Source organism: Rhinolophus sinicus, chromosome 7, assembly GCF_057876585.1.
Source record: "Rhinolophus sinicus isolate RSI-liver-muscle chromosome 7, RSI-T2T, whole genome shotgun sequence".
Classification (NCBI taxonomy): Eukaryota; Metazoa; Chordata; class Mammalia; order Chiroptera; family Rhinolophidae; genus Rhinolophus; species Rhinolophus sinicus.
Genome location: NC_142507.1, coordinates 5,522,098 through 5,535,993, shown reverse-complemented (window position 1 = coordinate 5,535,993; position 13,896 = coordinate 5,522,098). Strand labels below are relative to the sequence as shown.

Genomic DNA, 13,896 nt, shown 5'->3' with positions numbered 1-13,896 from the left:
GATGACTTCTTCCTGATATAGCGAAGTAGACATAACTTCATAATTATAGGGAAAAAAGAGAGAACTATGCTCCTGTCCACGGCAGCACGCTGGCGTCCGACCCCACTGCCCCAGGCTAATTCTTTCTCCCTTCTGCTGCCTCTAGGACGGACAGCAGGTTTTTGTGACTCTCTCTCACAATCCTCTCTACTCCACATGCGTCTTACATACACCTAGGCCTTCTCAAGCAGTGACTCTGTGCCAGGCAGCCTTAAGATCAGTTGTACCCATAGGTACACACTTTTGAACTCCACAGGTAGGGTCCTTGCAGACAGTGGAGCATCATGGTTAAAAGAGTTGGTGCCGATAGCAGCTCTCCTGAGTCCAAACCCTGCCTACACCCCTGACTAGCTGTGTAACCTTGGAGAAGTAAGTCACCGAAGCCCCTTAAAAGCATCAGGTTTCTCATCTGGAAAATGGGATAATAAACACACTACTCCATAGGGATAACGCGTAAATTCACGAAACGTGAGATGGTGCATGTGAAGTATTAGCACAGTGTCTGACTCTTATTAGTGATAGTTGATTATTAATTATACACTTTGTATTCCCAGCCTCAGCTCAGTTCCTAACATATCATAGTTTTTCAGCCAATATGTACTGGCTTGAACTAGTTCTGAAATTTCAGCAATGCGTCGAACAGCAGAGTAGTCACCCCAGCTATCACTTCTCCCACAGAAAGGGAGAACAGACAGAAGAAGCCAACTACCATATCCCCTTTTCTTACGCTAACCCTTTCATCCAGCGCCAGTAATAAAATAATATTCCTGAACCCCAGCAAGTTGGAGAATTTGTCAAATCAACAATTTGAAAGGAATTGGGTTTCCCTAATCTAGGGCGTCCCAGGACTTCAGGGTCACCAAGCAGTCTAGTTGAGACTAATAATGATAGTTAATCAACCAACTATTCATGAGCTCATCGGGCTTTTGAAAATTTATTACCCACCCTTCATAGCAGCAAAGCTGTTGTGTTTTTGTAAGAAACTCAACAGTCAAGGTAAACTTTTAAAAAGCCCAAGTCAGATCATATCCTTGGCTTCCTTCTAAGCTTTAAAAGCAATCTATTGTGAAGAGACTATAATATAAATCACCAAGGAAGGCTTCCAGGCACCAAGTGCTCAGGCCACATCCTACGTCTGTCCCCAACCTTCATCCGGTTCTGGGGACAGGTGCCTTTTTCAAGCCCTCAGATGCCACGGGCTTGGACTGTTGCTGCCTCATAGTCCTCCATTTGCTGATCCTTTGACCTCATCCAATTTCCCTCTGGTCATGAAGGTCTCAGTTAAAACGCCATCACTACTGTATTGACCAAAAAAACCTGCCTCCTCAGTGCCCCTCTAGTCCGTTATCCAGTTGTGTTTCTGTCACTGCATGAAATCTGTTTACATGTTTACTCTGCCCCCTCCCCACCTCTGGGGGATTTGCTTAAGAGTAAGAATGTTGTGCTTTCTTGTTCACCAACGGGTCTGCCAAGGCTTTCAACAGAGACCAGTGCATGGAAGGTGCTTGGGAAAAGTGTGCTGAATAAGCAAGTAAATACATGAATGAAGAAAAAAATATATAAAACACTCAAGCAAGACGACTGCTCTTTCAAAAGAACAGAGTAATGTAATAAGAAATAATTTCATTCAAGAAGAATCAATTCTATTTAGTGACTGATACACAACTTAGTAGTTCCTATTCAATACAAAATGTCCCATTGCTTTCTGGTACTTTCTAAGGACTTAAATTTTTCTCACTTTAAGGCCCATCAGTAAGCCATTCTTTAACTTGCCTATTCCAAGTTTCCAGTATTAACTCGACCAGGGACATCAGCAATTAATGATTGTGTGACCTTGGGCAAATTACACTTAACCTCTCACTGCCTCACTTTTCTCATTTCTACTATGGGAATAATAAGGCTTATCTCAAAGGTTTATGAGGAGGCTGAGCTCCATATACTCGTATAAAAGTGTCCTAGAATAATGCCTGGCACATGGTAAGCATTCCAGAGGGACTGACTGCTGCTGCTACTAGTATTACTACTGTGAAACTGAAACGTTGAGAAGAATCCTTCATACAGGTATATGCTTCACTGAAGAGAAATGAAAGGGAGCCAGTAAAGAGATACTGAGGTAGAAGATTATGAAGGCGTAAAAGCACAGAAGCATAAAGTCAAAGCGTGTTCGGTTTGTTTTCTGTTTGCTTTTTTAAAGAGGGAAAGAGCCCAGAATTGGGAGGACAAAAAATATACACTGACGGTGCTGACAGGGAGATCATTGTTGACCTTCAGAAGTAAAATTTCAGGGCAGCGGGCAAGGAGGGTGGGGTGAGAGAAGCCAGATGGAAGTAAATCGTACAGTAAGTGGGACGTGAGGAAGTGGAAACAATATACGAAGGTAATTTTGAAAAGCTCAGCCATGAAGTGGGTAAAGAATGTATGTGGGAACGGGGGAGGGTTTCATGTGGCATGTATACTTTTAAGTAGGAGCTGCTATTCTAGAATAAGTTTGAGTTCTGATGGGAATAATTCATACGGAGGAGATGGGCTGTGGAAAATGCATTGCTGTGAAGTTACTTGAGAAGATGAGAGAAAATGGAATACCCACTCTATGTAGTAAAAATGCCCTTTTCACTTTAACTCACGTAACAAAAGGGAATACAAAGATCAGTGCAAATGCTAATGAAGTAATGGACTTGACAGTGCCTACTTACTAACTTCTGTTTTCTTAATGAAATATGACGCAACTCTCAGCTAAGAGCAAGGGAAGTAGAGAGGATAGAGGGAAATCTGAGGAGAGTGGGAAAGGCTTATTATTATTCCGCTCTTGGTGTTCCCTGAGTCTGTGAGTGCCCATAATGAAATACAGTTTCCAATACATTGGGTATTACCTGTTACCAGGAAAGATTTGAACTGAGTTCACTGCTTTCCCGTGCAACCTAGATTTGTCCTCTGTCTTTTTTGTTTGCCTTATGTACTTGTTCCATAACAATTGATTTAATAAGTGAATTAATAAGTGAGTGCATGGATGAAGGATTAAATGCTACTTTTTTTTTTTTTAAGATTTTATTGGGGAAGGGGAACAGGACTCTATTAGGGAACAGAGCGTACCTCCAGGATTCCTTTTCCAAGTCAAGTTGTTGTCCTTCCAATCCTAGCCGTGGAGGGTGCCACTCAGCCTCAAGCTGCTGTCCCTCCAGTCTCAGCTGTGGAGGGCGCAGCTCAGCTCCAGGTCCAGTTGCCGTTGCTAGCTGCAGGGGGCGCAGCCCACCATCCCTTCTGGGAGTCAAACCGGCAACCTTGTGGTTGAGAGCCCACTGGCCCATGTGGGAATCGAACCGGCAGCCCCCAGAGTTAGAAGCATGGAGCTCCAACTGCCTGAGCCACGGGGCCGGCCCTAAATGGTACTTTTTGAGAAGGTAGAACTAATATGACACAGTGGAGCAGATGAGAAGAGTCAGTGGGAAAAAAAAATGGCCACCTGACATGTGTGTCCAGGGACAGCCCAGGAAGAATTGCTCTGTTTTGAAAAACACAAAGGAAAATGTGTTGAACAACTTATTTACATTATTTTTAAAGTTAAGGAGAAAATTCCCAGATGACTTCCATATTTGGCACCAATAAAAAATAATGTGGGATTAACCATATTAAAGATAGAATGTTGAACTACAATGACATTAAATAACAGCCTATAGTCTAAATTTATGGAACATTTCTGAGTGGGCTGATAAAATGTCAGATGGTCAGTGACCTTTAAATAGCAAAGACAGAGAAATGGACTTTCCTACATTCTATTGTGCCTCCTAGTAAAATGCTTGGTAATCTACATATAGCTACAAAGCTTTACATCATATGGTTATTAGGATTCTATTGTGTCAGATTTCCCGTGATAATCAAATTTTGTCACGGAAGGGATTTTTAAAAGTAACACACATGCCAGTATCATTGGCAACCACAAGTGCCAACGAACTCTAATTGAAATTGATGAACATAATGAAATGATAGTATTATTTCCATGTGAGGTTTGGGGAAGTGGGTAGGAAATGTATAAAAATGAGGGTTGAAAGAACATCATTTTGATAACATAAAAGGCATTTACTAAAGTTGTTATAGCATTTTGCATTAAAATTTCACTGTGCTTTAGACATTGCCTACAATCAATGTTTCTGAAAATCTCTGCCCTCTGAGGTGGAATCACCCAGGCACACACTAGTCACATAAACGATTAAGCACTGAAAAGCAATTCAGCATTTAAAGACAACTTGCTTTGATTTATTCAGTGGGTTCTTGCAAAAAGGTGCTAACCAAGAATTATTGCTCCTTGAACTGGAGTTACAAATCCTTTCAGAGTTACTTAGTTTCTTTCATCAACATCAATATCAATCAAGGTAAAGAAAAGTTACAAATTCATTAAGAAATACTGGCACATAATCCCAAACAATTTATAACCATCTAGCAATCCAGTGCTCCTTACAGAGCTGTCACTGGGACAAGCCGCAAGATATAGCACATTATGTATCCCTCCCAGATCCTAATGTTTTTAAACATATAGGGAAGAGCATAACCTTGAAGAGAGAATAATGGCCAATGGATAAAAGAAAGGCGAGATAGTGCCATTTGTTTTCCATGAATGATGGTGTGGAATTTATGGGCCAATGGCCTGGAACAGGTGTGACTATAATTTCAGGAGACCTAATTACTCAGAAAACTGCTACCATTGTTTTGGAAACACAACCACGGGACTCTATTGCTTCACTTGCTGCAGACTTTCCATTTACCCCGAATATCTAACTTTCATCACTCATTGGCAGTCAACAGATGTACTCTCTCCCCGCCACCCCATCACAAAAGGAGATGCACACGCGTGCACGTGCGAGAGCAGGGGCACACTCACACACACTCACACACTCACACACACACATTTTGCACATGACAATGCTTGAGAAGATGAGCTCATAGGGCACGTATCAAAGGATATTGTGCATTAAAGCTCTCTGGGCAATATCCTTCTGCAAGTTCCTATGTTTATGAATAAGTTTAGTCAAATTAATAATTTCCTGAAAAGCTAAGTGAAGACTAACCAAAGGAAGTAAATATTAAACAAAAAGACTTAGGAAACTTGCCTTTTTTGTCATCACTTTGTGTCTTAATGAACAAAGAATAATTGGGCTTTTTCTGAAGCCTTTGCTTGGCTGGAAGCCCCAAAATGCAACCTGTGCTTTTGTCATAATGTGTTCACTTTGTGAACTTATAAACCATGGATTTATAAGGTTTATCCATGGTTTATCCAAACTTATAAACCATGGATTTCCCTTAAGTTATTATACTGTTTAGAAAAATGTTTGTTTGAACATTTACTTCAGACTTTAAAAAACTGAGATCTATATGTTTAGATAATGTCCCTTTGTCTTACTGTCTCCATTTCAGTTTCCTGAGTTTCTGGGACTGGTTATCCCCAAAGGAGTGATTTCTAGTAGAAGTCTGAAGGCCTGATCAAAGAAAAAAAAAATCCAGTATAGCCAATGAATTAAGGACAAGAAGGTTTCCACTCAGGTACGAACACTTGATATCATATATTCAACCACCTTAAATAAAGTGTGCTGCTAGCTGGATATGGTATGTCTGCTTCAGAAAAGATGGACCTATCACCTACCCTACAAAGAAGCTGTTTGCAATTCCCTTGGAGGTTGTGGTGTTTATCAGAGAGGGCCTTGGAGGAAAAAGAATACAATAATAGTATGATGCTTTTTTCCATTTTTAGCTCATCGTAGCCAAGGACACACAGTGATCTCGGAGCCTGTGGTTTAATCCCAGGAGGTCAGGCATGTGGACCAGAAGATTAACCCTTCTGGCGTTTTCCCCTAAGACAAATCATTTTCATAGATTGTCACCACGATCTTCTCATTGGTTCCCGAAATTAAGGGCCATGATGGCATCTTCCAAGTGGGAAACAGCCCAGGCAATGGGGTGAGGAAATTGGCTTGGTTCTGGTGGCGCATACCGAGTCTCAGTCTTGGCACAAAGTTAGTGCACATAGGAAGTTAGAAGGGAGGAGAAAGGGGCTTGGGAAACAGGAGATGTTTTTATTTACCTATGTGCTCGTATGTCAAACTAACCATATCATTTTCATTAGCAATTAGAGATAAAAATTGAGGGCCAAGGGCATAATGAAAGTGTCCCATTATATGGCAAGACAAAAGATACTAGTGACATCAAAATCAGGGCCTGTCCATCTCATTCGCAGTTATGTCCTCCATGGTTAGCACAGCACTTTACCCCCTAGTTGGAAGTCAATATGAAGACACACATGTTGGATGACTGATAGATGAATGACTGATAGATGAATGAACGAAAAAGACTTAATATGGTAGAAAAGGTATTTATCCTTGTATGGCCTTGTTTGTTTACTTCTGTATTCTGAGGACCCAGCACTATGACACATGCAATGTAAGCAATCAAATTTGTGGAAAGAGCAGATGAGTCCCCATGATTCTAAGGATAATTATAAAACCAACAGAGACCCCATATTTGCCGAGGTCTATAGAGAGTAATCATGAGATGAATGCCTGGGTCTCAGACTATTGGTATATCTGACAGAATTTATCTAGTTGTCACCATGTACATACGTATTATCCCATTACATGTAGGCATAGGACCTACATCAGACATACTATTAAATGACTTAAATATGGATAGCAAATCTCCCGATAAGCTTCTGTGACATATTATTTGCAAAACACAATTTTTAGACCATTTTTGTCATGACAAAGTTAAGGACACCTTCAGAATCACTACCCTGTTTCCCTGAAAATAAGACCTAGCCGGACTATCAGCTGTAATGCGTCTTTTGGAGCAAAAACTAATATAAGACCCGGTATTACATTATATTATATAATATTATATTATACGCAGTATTATATTATATTACATTGTATTATATTATATTATATTACATTACATTACATTATACCCAGTCTTATATTATATTAAAATAAGATCAGGTCTTATATTAATTTTTGCTCCAAAAGATGCCTTAGAGCTGATGGTCCAGCTAGGTCTTATTTTGGGGAAACACGGTAGCTGCTAAAATTGCTATTTATACTTTTCCATAGGTACGTAGTGCAACCATAGCATGGCAGCAGCTATTTCTCTGTAATCTGCTGTTGCTGTCTTCTGCATTCCCAAGGGGGACAAATTCATTTTATTAAAGAGAGAAATGTAAAATTCAACATAAGCAGTTTCCAGAAAACCATCACATACACACACACGCACACACACACACACACACACACACACACACACACTAGCTCTCTCTCTCGCTTTCTCTCTCTCTTTTCTATTTGAAAAATAGAAAATAGAGGTTTCGAGGTACTGGGGTTTTTTCCTAATGATGGTTTTATTTTATTTTGTTTTTTACTCTATCAAATGTTTCCAAATTTGGTGAAGTCCTCTGTATTAGAAAAAATATATATCAAAAATCATAGGCATGAACATAAGTTCCTAGAGAAATTTGAATTGGAATTGATGTACATTGGCATGAAATTCGTAAGACAAAAAAAGTATAAGGAATACTCAAAGTAGGAACTCAAAATAGTTGCATATGTTTATCTGTAAGGTCTATGACCAACTATACATATTTCCAAACCGAAATGTAACGTTATAAAATCACATTCCATGTCAGGCCATATAACAACTGGGCAATTCAATAAGTAAATTAAAATAATTCCTATTTTCAACAATTTCTTCAATCAACACTTAGAAACATGAAAACCATATCTTTAACCCCAAGAAAGCTGATCAGTTATTAGCTAAAGCAAAGGGCTATCCTACTGGCCTACACCTGGTTATAAATAGCAGCGAGACTTGAAAACACCCCTGGACACTGAATTGACTTGCTATATATAGCTTTTCCTTTCTCTAAAGGCTTTCAGAAGAATGCCCTCCTTTGTGAAAACGTGGTCTTTGTAAAGTCACATGGACAGTAAGGTCAGTGACTTTTAGACCTTGAAAAGATTTGAAATATTTCCCTTACTCTGGGAAACCACATCTGGGAGGCATGCAAACTGAAGCCCAGTGAAATTAAATATTTTGCCCAACCTCCAATGGCAAACAAGTAGTAACGATGGCACTCAAACCTCTGTCTTCTAAATCCCCTAACCTTGGCCTATAACAGATTGCAGTAACGACTTAGTTTCATTTTCCCCAACACCACAATGTTCCCTCTATGCTTCTTTCAGAAGGATGATAACATTATCTGTAAACTTTAGCTATCACTACATTTTAAAAATTTTGTTTTTTGCAACAGATTTTGAAATGCTATTTCTATATGAACAACATGCAACAGCATTTTCCTTCCTTCCTGGAACACCTTTCCCTGCATGTATGGTCTTTCTCTATTGAACTATTGTATTACCATAAGCACAGAAACATATTCTAGTAGAGGAGATAGTTTCGGGGGCCAGAAGGTGGGGACTCCAGTGGACATGAAGGGAGATGGAGCAAGAGAACAGAAATCTGATTTGTTTGAAAAAAATTAATGGCACGTTAGATAACGTTTCTTAATTGAAGTCCCAGGTTAACTTTTGTTGTTTACATGGCCACAGACTCGGGAGTAAACCAAGCAACAAGATTTCTGTGTTCCACCACTTCATATTAATCACCTAATTTTTTTTAATAAATAAGAAAAAGACTTGCATTTATTTTCCCTGTTTGCTTGCACTTTAATAAGTTGATACATGGCATGTGATCTCAATAGTTCTGATTAAGGGGGATTTTGTGTGTGTGTGTGTGTGTGTGTGTGTGTGTGTGTGTGTGTGTACACGTGTGTGCACACATGCATACTTGCAGTTGCTATCAACTAGAGTGCTGCCTTTGCAACCAATGAAATAAAATTCTCAATAAAAAGTTATTATTGTCTAGACAAAAATCAGATATGACAGTGGGGCCAGCCATTTGAAAATTTAAAAGTCACCCCAGGTGATTTATGCATGCAGCAAGGTTGAAGGTCTCTCTTCAGATGAAGCACCAGATGGACGTATAACCAAGCATGGCTCTAATTTCATATCTGAAACCTGTTTTATTTAGAGCTCTTTGGCAAGTGCTTGTTCTATTTGTTTTTATAGTCTTTGCTTGTGCTACAAAAATGGCCAAAGTTGGTGTGAATGAATGAAGTGATATGTAAAAATGAAAGCCTGGAAGATAGGATAAGCACGAGGTCTTCTAATCATCACTCAAATAAGTATGGTTGACACAAACGTTACGGAAATTAGATAAAAACATTAATCATTCATAGTGCTGAAATTAAAATCTTCTAATTATGTCAGTACAAAAGAAATCCTAGTTGGTACAAGGTAATGAATCCAAGAATTTTTATTTGTTAAATATTTACTTAGTACCCTGCAATGTGCATATAACCCTTTTCTGAAATTTGGAGTACAAACTGGAAAAACAGAAACTCTTCACTCAAGTAGTTCATATTGCAGTCAATGAAAAGTGTCTATTTTGAGATCTTCCAATTTCTCAGTTCATTGTAATTTCATTATCAGATAGGTTGTTTTTTATTTGTTAAAACTGTTGTTTAGCACTTTAAGTAGTTTCTTGAATGTTTCTGATAATGATAATTTCCAATACTGGTAATAGAGTTGGTAGTAAAGACACTGGATATTAATAGTAAAGTGATTTTGATAATCTACAAAATGTCATATTTTCCAGATAACTTGCCTTCTAGACAAAAATACGCTTATTTATCTTTTCATTCTATAAAAATTTGCTTTGTTTTATTAATATAGTGATTTTACATCTTTTAATCATATTTTGAGATATTTCATTCAGTGCATTATCTCATTTTGAAACTGTCTATTAATATGTACATTATATACTACGTAGATTATTATTTATATATATTTATATTTCTTAATGGCTAGATTAATACTCTCTTATTTACTTAAATTTATATAATTTCTATTGTTCTTCAGCATTCCCTTTTCTCTCTAGAGCTTATCCTACTGACTTCAAAAAGTCTGAAAATCCCATTGAAAGTGAATGTATGGAAAATCCTTTAACATATAGTGATGGTAGAGAAAAACAACATTAAACTTTGTGCTGAAAATCATTCCATTAATAAAGAGCTTAGTTAATAATTCTAACATTCAGACATATAATAAGGATGAAAAACATTAATTATAATACTGAGCAATGACATGTTCAATAAAGGGAGATATTAAATACTATATGGGAAACTAGTATCTGCAAAGCAGATAAATTGGCAAAGATTATTCATATATTTAAAATATGTTCAAACATAGTCATAGCAACTGTTTTTCTTTTTGCCTGAAAAGAGGCGTATTGGAGTGTTTAGGCACTATTTCAACTGGAATAGATAGTTAGACACTATGCAGGAAACACTTGGTTGCAGAAGAGCAGATGTTTGCATGTATGTCAATGTCTGTGTGTGTTTAATTAATGCATTTTCATTCCTTCAGGAAGGAAAAGAAGGCCAAATTTACTTTAAATGTGGCATTGGGATATGCTAAACTATGTTCTTAGGCTTTGTTGCTGTTGCTGTTCCTTTAGCTAATTCACCAAATAGTGTCATGCTGTGTCATTCATCCAAGTTAGAAATCAAGAAGAATGCCGGATTCCCATTGTAGGGTCCGCTACCTTCCTGCTCCCCATTCAGTAAGTCAGGAACCCCTGGCTCTCCTATACCACACAGCTCCCTCCGATACACACCTATTCTCTCACTCTCTGGACCTTAGGCTCCTAGGGAAGTCACATCTAGTTCACTGAGAGCAGGACCATTTTTAAACCTTCCTCAGTCCTAGGTAATTGCACTTTTGGAAGTTTTACACTATGTCTTATCAAACATATTAAAAGGCACCCAAATCACATATTCAATGTAATTTATAGACAACTACTATATGAGAGCTGAGTAACATGGCAGTTGAGGAGATGCACTAATATGAGTGTTCAAAATATTAAGCAAGTTTTTAATTTCAGTTTTGCAGATTTTTTTCATATTGTAGAATTATTTTTTTCAGATAATTTTGTAAGTCCTTCTCAAACTCATAGCCCCTAGTGAGTGTGTTTTTACTGTCACAAAGCTGAACAGCTAAGACAGTGAGACCTCTGAAAATGAGGAGCATCGCTTGGATGAGGAGACCACATAGGTGGGAGGTGGAAAGCAAAGTGTTTATAGAACAAATACAGGAATCAAGGAAGAGGTGGTGTCAAGTAATATTATGTGTATCAGATGGTAATATTAAAAAGCCAGGTTCTGTAGGGATGGCAATAAAATATCACCCTACAGAGTAATGTCTCAAAACAGCATGGGAACTACTGCATATTTATTTAAAAACAAATATTGAGGGCAAACCATTCACAGAAAACAAAATTTAGTATGTTCCAAGACAAATGTGGAAAATGGCAACTGATTTTGTAAGCAGTTAAATAAGCTCCCAGTTTCATGACTTAATGTTTCTAAACCTTTGTTATTTCATCTTTAAAACTGAGATGAGAATACTTGTTTGATACAGTTGTTGAGAAATTTAAATTATAAATTCACATAAATGTCTTAGTGTACCTGGCAAATATGTGCTATTTTTGTTATTATTGATAATGTACTGGTAAACAAAAGCTTTTTTGCTATTCTTACAGGCATTGTTAGACCTTGGAACAGACCAAAAAATAAAAATACTAATGTGCTTGATTTGACCTTTCATTGTAATTGCAAAGGTGGAAAAGTTAATAATGAGTTTTTTCCAGAAGAAATGTGTCAGTGTCCTAACATCCTTTCAAAAGCTAAATATTTGTTTGATGTAGGGAAAAAATAGTCTTAGTTTAGAGATGGCATAGATTTTTAAAAGTATCTTTCCTCCTTGGACTCTATCTACCATGTTTCCCAAAAATAAGACCTAGCCAGACCATCAGCTCTAATGCGTCTTTTGGAGCAAAAATTAATATAAGACCTAGCATTATATTACATTACATTACATTACATTACATTACATTACATTACATTACATTACATTACATACATTACATTATACCCGGTCTTATAGTAAGACCGGGTCTTATATTAATTTTTGCTCCAAAAGACGCATTAGAGTTGATGGTCCAGCTAGGTCTTATTTTGGGGAAACACATTTAGAAAGCACTGTATTGCATAATAGAGAACAGCATCAGCCCCAGGCTCTAAATAGAGGCTTTCGTGCTGTGGATGAAATAACCCCAGGTCCCCTTTCTGACATCAGTACCATCACAGACTGTGTAAGACATGGCCACGTCCATGAACCTCCCTCTGCTTTAGTTTCTCCATCTCTAATGTGCAAGTGGTATTACTTGTCACTTGCCAACCAGCGGTACTTCTTCAGCTAATTGACTGTCTCAGCAGGGATGTTGCAAAGATTAGCTGATAAATGATTTATAAACCCTTTGAAATATTAAATAAATGATGTAAAAAGCCCTAACAAGAGAAGGACAGAACAAATCAGTCCATGCATGAATTTGCTACTTCAGTCACATATTTTTTTTTTTATCAAAACTTAAAAAGAGGTAGCCCTCAATCAAGTGATAATAGGATGGATTACTAGGAATTCTAGAGTGCTTTCTGTCACTGTTATTTTTTTTTTCTTTCAAATCCTCTGTTATAATTAAGAATACACAAAAGAAAACATGTATTCGAGGAAATGATTACAGTTCCTCTACTTCAGCTGATTAAAAGTCTTGCAAGACAGAAAAATGAACTGAATAGAAATAAGGAAACGTGCTTTCTCAGCCGACTTTTACTATTAATAATGGTATAACCTTGAAAATTTTTCTTAACCAATAAGGGTATTGAGTAAGATCATTAAAAACAGATCTACCAAATACTTTTTGTAGATGGAAGAACAACATACAAAATCCTTTGCGAAGCACTTGTGAGGCACTCAAAAACCGAAGTCCCAGATCTCAAGGCAAATATACAGAGAAAACAACATGAAAATAATTCTTACCTAGTGCCAAAATGAAACACTATAATAAAGTTATTCATTATACCTGGATGGGGGATGGGGAATGGCTTATAAATGAGGCTTGAAAGACGAGGATGATTTCATCACTGAGAGAGAAGGGCATTCCAGGCAGAGAAAGCAGCATGAGGAAACTAAAAGGAAAACACCAGAGATAGTCCCAACTCTTGGCTATGATGGAACCTGACTGCACACAGGAGAGAGTAGGGAAGGAGACTAGTCAAGTTGGGAGGCTTCAAATTCTAGTGGGACCTGCCAAAAATTGAACTACGTTTTGTGGGTTTCCAGGGGCCACTGAGAATTGTTGAGCACTTTATGTTTTATCAACTCAACTCCGGTGACAGTGTAAAGAGTAAGTTGGAGAAGAATAGATTTAAATAAGTGAGTAGTTAGCCCAAAACTGCAATAGTCAAGAAAGAGATGATGAAGGTAATGACCAGAAAAAAAAGAATGGAAATGAAAATTAAAGTGACATGGAATGGACCGAATTCAAACAATGAAGTTTAAAAAATGACTGGATGTGAAGAATGAGTGAGATGGTGCAACTGAAGACAATTCTAAGATTTCCATCCTAGGTGCCCGAGAAGATAGTTGTGATCATACACTAAACCATGAAGAGAATGACTAGTTGTGAGAGGGAAGGTGGCGATGCAGCAAGAGATTCTATTTTGAACTTACTAAACTTGGGTTTTCGTGGGGAATCAATGGTGGAATACCAACAGGCAGTAAAAACTCTCAAACTACAATTCAGAAAAATATCAGTCCCCAAATGTATAGATTTGATAGTCACATATATGCAGGTGGCAGTTAAGGCTATTGGGGTAAATGTGATTACCACACAGAACATAAAGAACAAGAAAGAGAATAAAGA

The 13,896-nt window shown here is 37.7% G+C and overlaps 1 protein-coding gene and 1 long non-coding RNA gene across 3 annotated transcripts in view; one reads left to right on the top strand and one right to left on the bottom strand.

Annotated features, from left to right (window-relative positions):
- Nucleotides 1–13,896, bottom strand: part of LOC148757626 (uncharacterized) — a 155,883-nt gene that overhangs the window by 96,932 nt on the left and 45,055 nt on the right. The gene's annotated exons all lie outside the window — the stretch shown is intronic.
- PKIA (cAMP-dependent protein kinase inhibitor alpha) overlaps nucleotides 1–13,896 on the top strand; it is a 62,531-nt gene that overhangs the window by 32,256 nt on the left and 16,379 nt on the right. The window contains exon 2 of one of the 2 annotated variants that reach the window (XM_019725652.3): nucleotides 5,446–5,571. The exons of the other annotated variant lie outside the window; for it this stretch is intronic. The gene's annotated coding sequence lies outside the window, so the exon portion shown is untranslated. The remainder of the gene's footprint in view (nucleotides 1–5,445; nucleotides 5,572–13,896) is intronic. 2 annotated transcript variants of the gene reach the window in all.